Source organism: Crocuta crocuta, unplaced genomic scaffold, assembly GCF_008692635.1.
Source record: "Crocuta crocuta isolate KB4526 unplaced genomic scaffold, BGI_CrCroc_1.0 scaffold746, whole genome shotgun sequence".
NCBI classification, from domain to species: Eukaryota; Metazoa; Chordata; class Mammalia; order Carnivora; family Hyaenidae; genus Crocuta; species Crocuta crocuta.
In genome coordinates this window covers 135,556-150,032 of record NW_027532843.1, presented here as the reverse complement: position 1 = coordinate 150,032, position 14,477 = coordinate 135,556, and positions in this window count along the sequence as shown.

Here is a 14,477-nt window from a genome sequence, read left to right as displayed (position 1 = left end):
GTGACTACAGACATTTTCCTAATGAATAAACAATAGAGATTTTAACCAATTGTATATACTGATGGATATATTTTATATTATCTGGAGGGTTAGGTTCCAGTGCTGAGTTTGCATAATTACCAGGAAAGTCTCTTCCCATTTCTGATACTTAAAAAACTTTCATTGTTCCCTTCTAAAGAATTTTTTCATTAGGGAGTGTTTTTCTGACTGCCAGGTTAACAGACTTAAAATGGATGAATTTATTATTTCATTGTTTGTTTATGTTTTGGTGACCTTCATTTTTAATAAATATTAGAACACTTTTTCACATTTAAATACTAAGTGATATATAAAATACTGATAAAATCTCATATATTAAATCATAATAGTTTAGCCCTTTAGCTAACCTCTGCACTATATTTCAAATGCATTCATGTAATCATCTGTTTTGAATTATGGAGAAAGTGACTGAAGTTTACCTGGATTTGGAACTTGTTCAAGTATTTGACTTTTTGTGAAATCTTACACATTATTTCTTCTTAATTTTAAAAGAGAAGCCATCAAAAAATGTTCGACTCTTTGGATAATAAATAGTTGGTTGAAAATAGACATATTATTTCAGTGTCCCCAGAAATTATAGCTCAGAGTAAATTGGAAGAAGCAAGCACTTTTTTAAAAAAATATTTTTATTTATTTCTAGGCGAGAGAGAGAGACAGCGTGAGCAGGGGAGGGTCAGAGAGAGAGGGAGTCACAGACTGAAACAGGCTCCAGGCTCTGAGCTGACAGTCAGCACAGAGCCCGACACGGGGCTCGAACCCACGAACCGCGAGATCATGACCTAAGCTAAAGTCGGACACTTAACCGACTAAGCCACCCAGGCGCCCCTGGAAGAAGCAAGCACTTTAACAGTGGGATACGTAGGTATAACTTGCAACATATAGGTGATAAGGAACCCTTTTATTAAGTGCATGTCTGGGCCAACTTAACTATGATTACTTTTAAAGAGGAAGACCATGGTGTGATAAGTATAATAAGATTTTCTATAATAGATATTGACAAATACATATGATAAAGCAACAGATGTCAAAATCATACATGAAATCATATTTGTAAATAAATTACATTTGGTAAATAAAATTCTATTAAACTCTCTCAAGTCCAGTTACCTTTATATAATAAGAGAACAAATAAAATGTCTTATCCTTAACCAATATGAAGATAATGTTAAGTAAAATGTATGTGGAGCACTAGAAACAGTACCTGGCACATTTTAAGCTTTCAATTATGCTTGTGTTTCTGTAGGTGTTTTTTTGTTGATTTTTGTTTTTTGCTTTTTTTTCCTTTCCTCTCTTAAAATACTTAGGGTGGGATTTCAGACAGAGAGTAGTGCTCTCTCTTTAAATTACTGTTTCTNGAACAATTCTATGTCAGGAAAACACAAATAATTTTCAACAGCAGATTTATAGTTCCATGAAAAAAGTTTTAGTTTTTCTACTAAAACAAAGACAATAGTTTTCATTTGAAATTAAATGAGAAGGAATTAAGTCAGCATTTACATAAGAACTTAAAATAGAGATCAAAGAGAATTAAATTATGTGTATGAATATGTTTTCTTTAAATATGATTTATTTGTGCTTTCAAAACTATTGTTTTGAAATATCTAGTAGGAAAATTATCAGTTCATATGGTATTTTTAATTTTTTGAGGAACCTCTATACTGATTTTAATAGTATCTGTGCCAATTTATATTCCCAACAAGCATGTACAAGGATTCCTTTTTCTCCAAATTTTCACCAAAACTATTAATTCTTGTCTTCTTGTTATAAACCATTCTAATGGGTAAAATGTAATATCTTATTATGGTTTTGATTTGCATTTCCCTGATGATAACTGATGTTAAATATCTTCCCATGTGTTGTCTGTTGGCCATCTCTGTTTTCTTTAGAACAATATCCATGGTCTTTTCAATCTATATATGTCTTATTAACAGTATTTTGAGTATTCAAAGATGTTAAAAGGTGAAAATACATATTATAAAAGACAAAGCTTCTGCTTACATTCTCATAAAGAGTATTAAGCTTAAATATTGGGTTTCATCAAAATTATTAGTCACCTAAAGCTTATCAAGGCCCATGAATTCAACAGACTCAGTTTGCCAGATCCTTACAAGATGTGACTACAGACATTTTCCTAATGAATAAACAATAGAGATTTTAACCAATTGTATATACTGATGGATATATTTTATATTATCTGGAGGGTTAGGTTCCAGTGCTGAGTTTGCATAATTACCAGGAAAGTCTCTTCCCATTTCTGATACTTAAAAAACTTTCATTGTTCCCTTCTAAAGAATTTTTTCATTAGGGAGTGTTTTTCTGACTGCCAGGTTAACAGACTTAAAATGGATGAATTTATTATTTCATTGTTTGTTTATGTTTTGGTGACCTTCATTTTTAATAAATATTAGAAAACTTTTTCACATTTAAATACTAAGTGATATATAAAATACTGATAAAATCTCATATATTAAATCATAATAGTTTAGCCCTTTAGCTAACCTCTGCACTATATTTCAAATGCATTCATGTAATCATCTGTTTTGAATTATGGAGAAAGTGACTGAAGTTTACCTGGATTTGGAACTTGTTCAAGTATTTGACTTTTTGTGAAATCTTACACATTATTTCTTCTTAATTTTAAAAGAGAAGCCATCAAAAAATGTTCGACTCTTTGGATAATAAATAGTTGGTTGAAAATAGACATATTATTTCAGTGTCCCCAGAAATTATAGCTCAGAGTAAATTGGAAGAAGCAAGCACTTTTTTAAAAAAATATTTTTATTTATTTCTAGGCGAGAGAGAGAGACAGCGTGAGCAGGGGAGGGTCAGAGAGAGAGGGAGTCACAGACTGAAACAGGCTCCAGGCTCTGAGCTGACAGTCAGCACAGAGCCCGACACGGGGCTCGAACCCACGAACCGCGAGATCATGACCTAAGCTAAAGTCGGACACTTAACCGACTAAGCCACCCAGGCGCCCCTGGAAGAAGCAAGCACTTTAACAGTGGGATACGTAGGTATAACTTGCAACATATAGGTGATAAGGAACCCTTTTATTAAGTGCATGTCTGGGCCAACTTAACTATGATTACTTTTAAAGAGGAAGACCATGGTGTGATAAGTATAATAAGATTTTCTATAATAGATATTGACAAATACATATGATAAAGCAACAGATGTCAAAATCATACATGAAATCATATTTGTAAATAAATTACATTTGGTAAATAAAATTCTATTAAACTCTCTCAAGTCCAGTTACCTTTATATAATAAGAGAACAAATAAAATGTCTTATCCTTAACCAATATGAAGATAATGTTAAGTAAAATGTATGTGGAGCACTAGAAACAGTACCTGGCACATTTTAAGCTTTCAATTATGCTTGTGTTTCTGTAGGTGTTTTTTTGTTGATTTTTGTTTTTTGCTTTTTTTTCCTTTCCTCTCTTAAAATACTTAGGGTGGGATTTCAGACAGAGAGTAGTGCTCTCTCTTTAAATTACTGTTTCTATGCTTCTCTTTGTATCTGTGAATATCATAGATTCTATTATTTCAAAGATGAAAAAGAGAAGATACAATTGATCTGAAAACAGAGAGAAGGCCCTAGAAAGAAGAGACAAATGCCCTAAGTAGTTCTCATATGAGATGGAAGCAGGCCTCCATCTGTTGACCAGATTCTGAGCCCTTGGATAGGTTCTGTTTACTGGGGCTGATCCCAGAAACATCAGCCAAAGTGGCTGACTGTGAGAACATGGAGAAGGTGGTGAGGGCTCAGGGGGCAATTTTTTATTTTTTTTTCTGGTGGTGGTGGGGTGGGGGAAATGTCTGTTCATTGAATTCCAGGTCAATGAGAATGTCTGGAAAATGGATTCCATCTGGTTACATGACTACATGAAGAAGGAAAAGCTGTCATTGTGTACAGACCGGTGAATCAAACCTAAACAAAACCCAGAGTTAAGGGAAGTAAACTTAGGAGAGAGAAATTTCAGCTCCATAGTAGATGCCAACTAGTGGGGTAAGCTTCCAACAGGAAGTAAGGGACAGCAAAAGGAGGAACCCGCCAGAAATGAATTCCAGCTGGAATATTTCAAAGTGACAGATGTGTGAGGCCCTGTGCCACAGCTGGTTTACTTTTCTAGTTATCATTAGGCAGTTGGACACTCTGGGTGAAACCACTCATTGCATGGACTTCTTGAAGTTTCAGTTAAGGACCTAGACAAGTCTAGGTACTCCATTCAATTCCAGGTAAAATCACTTTGAGTATTTTCAAATTAGTAAATTTTGTTCCTTTTTGAAACAGTTACTAAATTACTGTTTCATAGTTCATATATATGGTGAGCAATATTTTTCAAAAACTGAAAGCTTTTTAGTAGGTCATTGGATGGCATTTGCAGTTTCTTTAAAATTAAAGCTCAAATTATTTTGTAGACATTTATTTATATATAGTTTACAGTCTCTTAAACACTATACAGTTAAAAACAAAACAGGACCACTTGTCACAGACCAACTCTAACAAAAAACGAAACAGAAAAAACCTCTTAAATATAAACTTTGTGTTCCCATAAAAAATGTTACTTAGCTTCCATCATTAAAATCACACACACACACACAAAACAAGATACATTGCTCATCAGTTCCACTGGAGTGAGCACATAGGAGATAAAGACTTCCAGACTAGGATTGAGAAGACTGAGTTGGAAGCAATGATTTAACACTTATAATGTGATTGGTCATGACAAAATTAGCTAACCACCCATGGACTCTGATTCTTCATCTGCAAATTATTATCTCTAACCTACTTCCTGCCTAAGATGTTATTGTATAACACTGATCTCCATTTTAAAGTATTTTGTTCAAACTGAACTATAGCTGAATATAACAGTGTATATATTATTGATAGTCTGAATGCTGACTAATTTCTATGGGAGAGACTTAAATCAAATAGCAGATTATCCCATTTCCTCAGTAGCAATAGTTTACCAATGTGCTATCCTAGTTATTGTATAGTCCTTAACATATTAAATTTGTCTAATTTATCGTGAACTCTGATGAAGATAGACATCATTATTTTTAAAGTCCATTTTAGTACCAGGAAGGCATAGTGGAGCAAATCATCACAGTGTGTCACTTGACAAATTTCCATTTTAATCTGTGGTGATTTATACACATATACGCATGTAGAATGTGTGCATGCCCTGATGTATAAGTTAAGTGTTAAGTCATGGACTGCAGCAGATTGGACTAGCTTGGCCCAAATCTGGAAACCAGATTTACCAAGCAGGGTGTTAACAGATGGGACTAAAAGTAGGATAACAAATCCCAATTAGCATTTTTGTGTAGACCAAGGAACTGTGGTCATACTCAGGAAGAAATCCGGTCATGGGTCTTGGGTCTCAGATTAAATCAAACAGGAAATAAGAAATTATATAGACATAAAGTCAAACTGAAATGAGCAAAAAAAAAAGAAAGAAAGAAAGAAAGAAAGATAGTTAGTTTGAAAACTCGGGCTAGAAACGGAATCAGAAGAAACAAACAGAGAATAATGACTGATCAGAGAGAGGGAATTGGTATCTCTGGGTTCACCGCTGAGGGTCAAATTCTGAGATATTTAATTTTTCCTTCTGTTAAACCCTTGTATTGGCAGGTACATTCTACTTCGCAAAGTAAAACAGGGCTCTTGGTATTTATAACAGAAGATTATAGCTTAGATAGAGTGTTGTGTTCATGAAGAAATCCTTGAATATCTTCAAAATGTGTGTGCATATATGTGTGCCTTTATGTGAATACATTCAACTCCTTTTGTGACATGAAGTAAAATAACAGATCATTGAAATTATAAAAATTGCCAGGAACCACTATATGTTTATTTGGTCACACACTATAGACTCTTTTCTTTGTATACAATACCTGCTGAGACCCCACATTGATGATAAGAGTTAGGAAATGATACTTTCATGTCCAAAAGAAGAAACAGACTTTTGAGGAAGATTAAGCAAGTTTCCCAAGTTCCCATAATTCTGGAAGTCATAGAATTAGACTTTAGATTCCAGTCTGATACCAGAGTCTTTAATTCCTAACCTCAACACTAATCTCTGCGTTAGACTGGGCCAACATTGTTCTACCCAAATGTTTTCAAATATTGTGTTAAATCATTTAATACAGCTGGTAACAAACTATGAATTTAAGTGTTTCAAAATTTACTTTGCTTTACTTATATTCTAATTAAGGGTCAATAGGCAGCAAAATGGAGAAAAATTAAGAACTCAGTGAAAGAGCACAAACGAGGATAGTGTACTATCAAATGTCTAGAGGGTAAGATAAAATATGCCGACACAAGAGGGGTGCAGAGAAGAGGAAAAATTCCCTTTTTTGCCAAATTTCTTCTTTTCCTCCTTCCTGTTCTCCATTCAGGGACTGATTTATTACTTCTTACATAATAAATTCAGCATCTTTATAGTTAAATTTTGAAAGGAAACAAAATTCAATGTGATAGATGAGACCTTATGACTCAGATTCAGTTCTACCCTGCCTGGCTAAAATTGAATTGCTTTGTGCATAGAACAACATTTCCCACCCCTACCTCCTTTCTAATTTTAGGGAAAATGTTTGATATATGCGGGTCTGGAAGCCAAGCAAAACTATGTCTTTATGACATTTTCTTAAAATTATATAACTTATATGCAATTTTCTCTCTATCACTCTTATAACCTGACAGTCGGTTTTACTGACAGTAAATGTTTTCAAACTCATAAAATGGGACTTCATGTTTTAAAGGGAGATTATAATGAAACTAGGAAAATAAAGGAGTTTATAAACCTCTTCCCTTTATTTATGCTCAGTCCGGGTAAATACTCGAGATATAACGAAAGCCCTCTGGTGAGAAATTTAAGTTTATATTTGAGGTACACACTTGACAATTTCATCCTTTAAACTGTATAATCTACACATTCTGAAGAACACAGAAAGCCTCCACATATAGTGTGGACTAAGCTAGAAAGAGTTAATAAAGCAATGCCTGATTTGAACCCCCCTTGTCCTTCCTTTAATTCATTTAGTTAAATGTGCCAGGTAAGTATGTCTCTAGTTGGCCAAATATTCAAGGTCACCATCATGACTAATGATCATTGTCTGAATAAGAACACTGTTGTTGTTTAAAAGGAACACTGTTGTGTTCCTGAATAAATAGGGAAACATATTATTAAATTGTGCAATTAAAAAGTTATTGTACAAATTCCAAAGTTGTATAATAAACCACCATTTTTTAAAATTTACTCCTAATTCACTAGATTATAGGCTTATTGAGCACAAGAATCATGTCAACCACTTCCCCAGTGCCTTACAATGGTAAGTACTCAATAAATGCTTTTGACAATAAAGGTTGTTATAGCTTCTGTTTCTTTCTATTTCTCTGTAATGAAAGTGAGTTTCAAAGTAAGCTTTTATGCTTCTGAAATCAGGTCAACTGATAATAATCATATTGTTGCAGTAATCCAATATTATTCATGCAAAATTACAGGTTTCCCTGTTTTATGAAGCATTTAAAAATGTAGGAACATCACTGGTAAATTACGTCACTGTGAGAGGTTTTCCTTTAATTTTTAAAATTTTCCTTTTCCCTTTCCTTTCTGTTGTTGGTATACCATCTAATCTCTCTAATACATTTATAGAAAGCCTAGCATCTGCAAAACACTGAACTAATCCTGAGAATGAAATGAACAATGTACATACAGTTAAGGGCAAATCTAAAACAGGAGGCATCAGGACCAGGAGCAGCTCTGAGGGCTTAGGCAGTATATACCCGAGCCCCAGCTGAACCAACAAAAATATTCTTTTGATATTGGGACTAAGACAGCATGTAATAATTATCTAATTTTAATATTTTAAAAATTAATCTTATTTACAATTTACAAAAATACTGTATAGATAAAAATCTGTAGTCAAGTTTATATTAGAATTAAATATATTCAAAATAACATTTTCCTTCATCAGGTAATATGTTGTCATGAGAAATGTCATATGAAGATAGGAGAAGAACAGTTGAAGATGCTTTAAACTTGCTTTTTCCCCTTAACTACATGTTAGCTTTAAAGTGTATTTAAGAAGATTTGGAAAAAGGATGAAGATTAAACAAAACCGAATGTGAAGAAGGATAGAACTGTGAAAACTTGGTACTATAAAAAACCTTGAATAGCCTTCACAACCTTAATTATTGTTTTAAAATGACACTATGGGGGGGTGGCGCCTGGGTGGCTCAGTCAGTTGAGTGTCTGACTTCAGCTTAGGTCATGATCTCACTCTTCCTAAGTTCGAGCTCCACGTCGGGCTCTGTGCTGACAGCTCAGAATCTGAAGCCTGCTTCAGATTCTGTGTCTCCCTTTCACTCTGCCCCTTCCCCACTTGTGCTTTCTCTCTCTCTCCCTCCCTCTCTCTCTCTCTCTTTCTCTCTCTCTCTCTCAAAGGTAAAGAAAGAGTTAAAAAATAAATAAATGAAATGACCTTATGGATAATAATCTGAACATGAGTTCATCAACACCAATCCTCCTCTCTACTTAAAATAATAGTAAATGACATAAAAGATCTTTTTTAGAAAAGACGTTTCTGGAATAAACAAAAAAAACTTCTCTATCCATAGATGGTATGAATAATTGTAAAGAAGGAAAAAGAGAAAGACAGAGAGGGAGAGGCAGAGAGAGAGAATATGATCTATATTTAGGTCAATAAAACCCAGATAAAACCACAGTCACTTACTAATAGTGAGTACTATTGCACAGGTTGGAACAGGTAAGACTGATTCTTGGGAGCTCTAATTCCACCAGGAGAAGACACAAGAAAGGAATCCTAGGTCACGCTTTCAGGTGACAGTTTGAGAGTAGCACTTGACCAATGAGTGCTCTCAGCTGTTCTTCTGCCTGTATCTCGGGAAAACTGGCTACACAGGCTGCTAGGCTAAAACCGAAAGTCCAAGTTCTAATTTGGTTGCTGGAGAAGCAAAGGTAGACACTTAGACCAGGTGCAGTGGAACACTTTGGAATCACCATTGCAAAAAATCATTTCTTTCCTTAGTAGCTATCAGAAGGGCCAGTAACAAAGATGGAAGAAGGATGAACAGGATTTGTAGAAAAAATATGCCACAAAACATTGAGGAAGTCAGCAGAAATTATCCCCAGTAGAGCAAGTGATACACAAAGAAAAGAAAGTTATAGTCAGTATCTTGTAAAGTATGCAGTCAGATCCCTTTCACGGAAAGACTGGGAGATTGGCATTTTGCCTGTTTCCTCTTTAGCTGCAATTATTTAGAATCTAACTCCAAGAACAATTTTTTTCTCTTCCATGTCCATTATGTAACTATCATTTACTCTTCTTCCCTTTTAAGCGAATCTCTGCTAATGCTTAAAACATACACATGCAATTAACTGTTAGTATGAATATTTACTATACCTAAAAAGTTTTAAGCATGCGAAAAATATATTTATTTCAAGAATACTCACTTACAATCACATTTTGTACACATAGTTGTCAGTCTCTCATACTTTTAAGACATTATCTTTGTTAAAATAAAACAAAACAAAATGAAATGAAATAAATCTATGAATAATTACAAAGACTTATATTCTTTTATTACAAGAGGGCAAAGAATCTTTAGCAAAAATTGTGAAACAAATTCTGCTATTAATATATTTCAAAGCTCCTTTAACTGTTACTTCTTTACTTTTATTATGTTCTACATAAGCTTTAACTGATCTTTCTACCTATTCATGACATCACTCCTTACCAGTGCTCTCTGTACTCTACTCTTTCAAAGAGGACACTTTTAACATAGTAAGTTATCTTTGAGTATATATATCTTAACACCCAAGGATTGCTTTTATTTTTATTTTATTTTATTTTAAAGTTTATTTTGACAGAGAGCAAGAGTGAGAGCGCGCGCGAGAGAGGCAGAGAGAGGGGAGAATTTCAAGCTTGTTTTGCACTTCACCATGGAGCCCGATGTGGGGCTTGAACTCACAAACCGTGAGATCATGACCTGAGCTGAAGTCAAGAGTCAGACTCTTAAACCACTATGCCACCTAGATGCCCCTCAAGGATTGATTTTAGAAATAAAAGTTAAACTATAGTAAAGGAAAGGAATAAAATTTAAACACCGAAGATTTAGTTAGCAGGAGATAGGTAAAGGACTCTGACAGGTATGAATCCCTCAAAAGTCATTGTAACTTGTCTATATATGATGCATGTAAGTTACGACTTCATGATAAAACCTCTGATTCTAACCTCTTCTGTTTTAAAAAAAAAATGAAATTATAGTCACGAATGTTCAAAACTTGCTATCCCTTTAAAGGTCAATTAAATATCGCTTTAGTGATATGCGATAATAATAATGTTTCTATACCTGGCCACTCAATGACAGGCTGAGTAATTTTGATGGCTTTTTCTAATGAAGCTCATTGATAAATAGGCAATATCGATCATGTAGTCAAATCAATCTATACTGATGACTATGACAGCTGCAATGATTTGAACAAAGAGCTATGGAAACATCTATGCTTACTATCTCAAAGATCCCACTTTATAACTTGTGATCCTCAAGAGGTAAATAACACAGGCTGTTTCTTCCATATTTTTATTAAAGACAGGAGTCCAAGTAGGAAATTAAATTTAGGTTCTTTAAGTGATGAATTGTGTAAACATTTATTACATTTTCGTCTGAGTAAGACAGCTAAGCTGACCTATTTTTACAGGGATCAAATAAAAGAACATAAGGCAATAATCGTGCATGGATCCAAAGGCTCCATCTGTCTTCATGATCTCTTTTTCCATTGGCTTCATGTGGAACTCACTGGTTGCTAGGGTCGGTAGTGCATATTGAAACTTGATTAAAGTTTTAGATGAAATAGCAAGACCTTTTTATTCTTCACAAACTTGATCCATTTAAGACTTCACAAGCTCTTCCACAGATGATTAATGCCGCTTGCTCTGCCTGGATGGCAGTGTGCTTCCACGGCTCTGCTTTCTGCTTTAACAGACAGCTCAGATTTAAATGTATTTCCTAGTTATGTGACCTTGGGCAACTAACCCCTTCTTACTGAGCTATATTGTTTTCTGGCCTACAAAATGCTGGTACTATGTACCTGTGTCATACTTTTGTGAAGATAAAAGAGATAATGAATATAAAGCACAGACACAGGCCTGGCACACAGTAGGAACTCAACAGATGTCACTGTCTGACCCCCATCCACTCACATTATTACAAAAGCAAATATTGCATCTAGCCATTAATTTTATTAGAAGCATTTTGATTCACATTTTGATTGAATTGTGGAGCACAAATATTATTATCTTTAGCTTAATGGAAAAATAAAGTCCTGACTCACAAATATGGACTTGTATCTACATTTATTCAGAGCAGTCAGCTTTTAGTTGGGAGCATAACATTTATGAAGAATTATTCTAGGGAAAAAACTGATATTGAAGAGCTGAACTGCTCATTATTTATTTATTTGTTAATACTTTATTTCTTTAGAGAACAATTTTGGTCACTGAGTAGCTGGTTGTATTTACAATATGTTTCTAGGAGAGAGGATATAGCCATCAATACATGGATATATTTATTTTCCTAAATTTAAGTTCCTTTTAAAATATATTGTTACTTTAAATTTCCTCAATTTCATTTCCATTGCACTGTTCCAAGCCAACCCTATTATCTTGAATCTAGGTTATTGAACACGTAAGCCCAATTGATCCAACCCATTCCCATTTCTTCTTTAATCTATTTTCAATAGTATTGGCAAGATATATTCCTAAGTGTTATTGGATCATGGCATTTCTTTCTTAAATGATCAAGGGAATACGTGATTGTAGCACCTCTCCACTTCATCCTGTATTGCTGTTTGCTATATTTTAATGAAAGACCATTTCCTTGTGAAGAAAACAATAGCCCAAATATATATCTAATTATTTATATTCCTTTCCTATCTAGATATTTGATTTTTTTCTAGATGTACCAGTTTCCATATACCCGTACTTCATATTCTGAGACCAGTTAGTAATCTATTTAGTAATCTAAATCTTAAAAGAATTAAATATATGGGTCAGAACAAACATACTTGTTTAAATATGACCAGGCTTTCTCTGGTTGGTTAACATTATATCTGTACCTCATTCTACTGCTCATTTTACTTAGTATGGAAATTGTTTCTTTCCTCTTCCTATGGTATCCCATTAATCTGATGATTGGCAGCTTTAATGTTACTGACACACGTAATTTTTGTGATTTCCTTACTCGTAAGCAGTTGTTCTCATGGCCTGCTCTTGTATCACCAAACTAACAAATATTGGATTCTGCTTTGCTTGTGTCACTAGATGTTTTCCTGCCTGTTTCTCACTAGAAGATGTTTGTTTGTTTGCTTAGCACCAGGACAGTGCCTTAGATGTCACTTTATTTTCATAGTGGTTTTCCTTGTGTTATGAATATATTCAAATAAAACAAACAGAAAATGTATGTCTCTGATGTAAAGAAGACACTACTAATTTACTTCAATTCAAGGATCTACATCCAAGTAAGCTATTTTGCCTAGGGCCATTTGTATTTTGTAAATCGAGACATACATGAACATACAACAGAACATGCACAGATTCAGGATAGTCAGTTAATCAGTCACTTAAGTCCCAATATGAACCTGGCCACTCATCTCTGTGACCTTCTTTCTTCTAAAAAAGATCTTTTCTTGTCTGTAATTTCAAATACATGACAATGAGGTCTGCCTCTTTTAAAAGGGGCAAATCTTTTCTTCAATTCAGTGCTTGTATGAGTTACAGAATAACAGAACCTTCCCTAAATGGTTGGTTAAACATGATAGAAGTTTATTTCTCATTCTGGGAAATCTGGATGTGAACAGCCCATGGCTGGTTTATAATTCTTGGCAGTCATATGGAACCCAGGCTGCTTCCAGCTTTCCTTCTGCCACTGCTAGTGTTTGGCCCCCACACTCATGGACCGAGAATGATTTCTACCATCACTTCCCTGCAAAGCCAGCTATATAATTTCTGGGGCACAGTGCAAAATGAAAATATGGGGTTTCTTTAAAAAAAAAAAAACAAACAGGGAAAAGATGCAGTGAAAAGTACTAAAATATAAAGCCCCTGCTTTCTCCTGCTGCTTTTTCTCTCAGCTTGTTAGGGTATGTTTTGTTTGTTATTAATGTTCTAAATGAAGAAAAGTAAAAAAATTTAAATTACTAGCATGGATTTTATCAGTCACCTTTATATCACTCAGTGCTAGCTTTAGATGAAAATATAAAGGCATTTAACTCATATATGCAGTCACCAAAAAGCACAATTCATATTCCACACTTCATACATCCAGATTGGTGGAAATATTACACAAAGCTAACTCAAATGCTTTTATTTCTTTTTAATATGTGCATAATCAACCAAAACTCTTTATCTTCCTTCACTTTACTGATGAAAGGAGAAAGTACGAGTTGACTTACTTACTCTCCCCTTTCCTTTCAAGTTGTAATTTTCAGCTTGAATGGTTGGGTAACACTAGGAAACAATACAAGTAAGAAAGGATAGGATAGGGTTCCCTCATTCTTTGTGCATCTTAGAATGCTACTATCTTACTAAATTTGAAGCAAGTTCTTCTTCACATACAATTGTAGTCTCTTAGAACTGACAGCATTCTCTACTTATTCGGTCAAACATGTAACATGTTTATCTTGTACTCACTTTGCATCTCACTGAATTCCTACACATCATCCACTGAAATTCTCATCTCATGGGGCACTAAGAATGCTAAGTATGAGGAAATCATGAACATCTGAAACATATATCACATGTACCTCCCCCGCTCAAACATATTCTTTACTTTCCTGCAGAATCTCACTTACAAAACATAAGCTCAAAGATAATATTAAAGAATTTGAGGGCCACATCAAGCAAATAATCAAGTATGGAGCCCTTCTGAGCATCAGATCCTATGTAATCACACTATTTGAATGGCCATGGAGCTGATCATGTCTCCATATTTCACTTTCAAGAATGTTGGATAAAGAGAGGATAAGGGATGAAGATCTTGTGTCAGATTTCATTAGCTCTTTTGTTTTGTTTTGGTTTCTTTTCTTTTCTTTTAATTTATTTCCTCTTCCTCCCTCCCTCTTTCTTTCTTTCTTTCTTTCTTTCTTTCTTTCTTTCTTTCTTTCTTTCTTTCTCTCTTATCTTTGAGAAGCTGTCACTTAACAATTCAATTCTAATCCAGGGGCCAGAACTCTGATATGAGGCTACAACTAGCTGCAAGGGAAGCTGGGAAACAATGTTTATTACAGGTAGCCATGCATCAGCTAAAGATGATAGGTTTGGATACATATAAGTAACAGTCTGTGCTATAAGATTTTTTATGTCAAGGGGCGCCTGGGTGGCTTAGTCGATTAAGCGTCCGACTTTCGC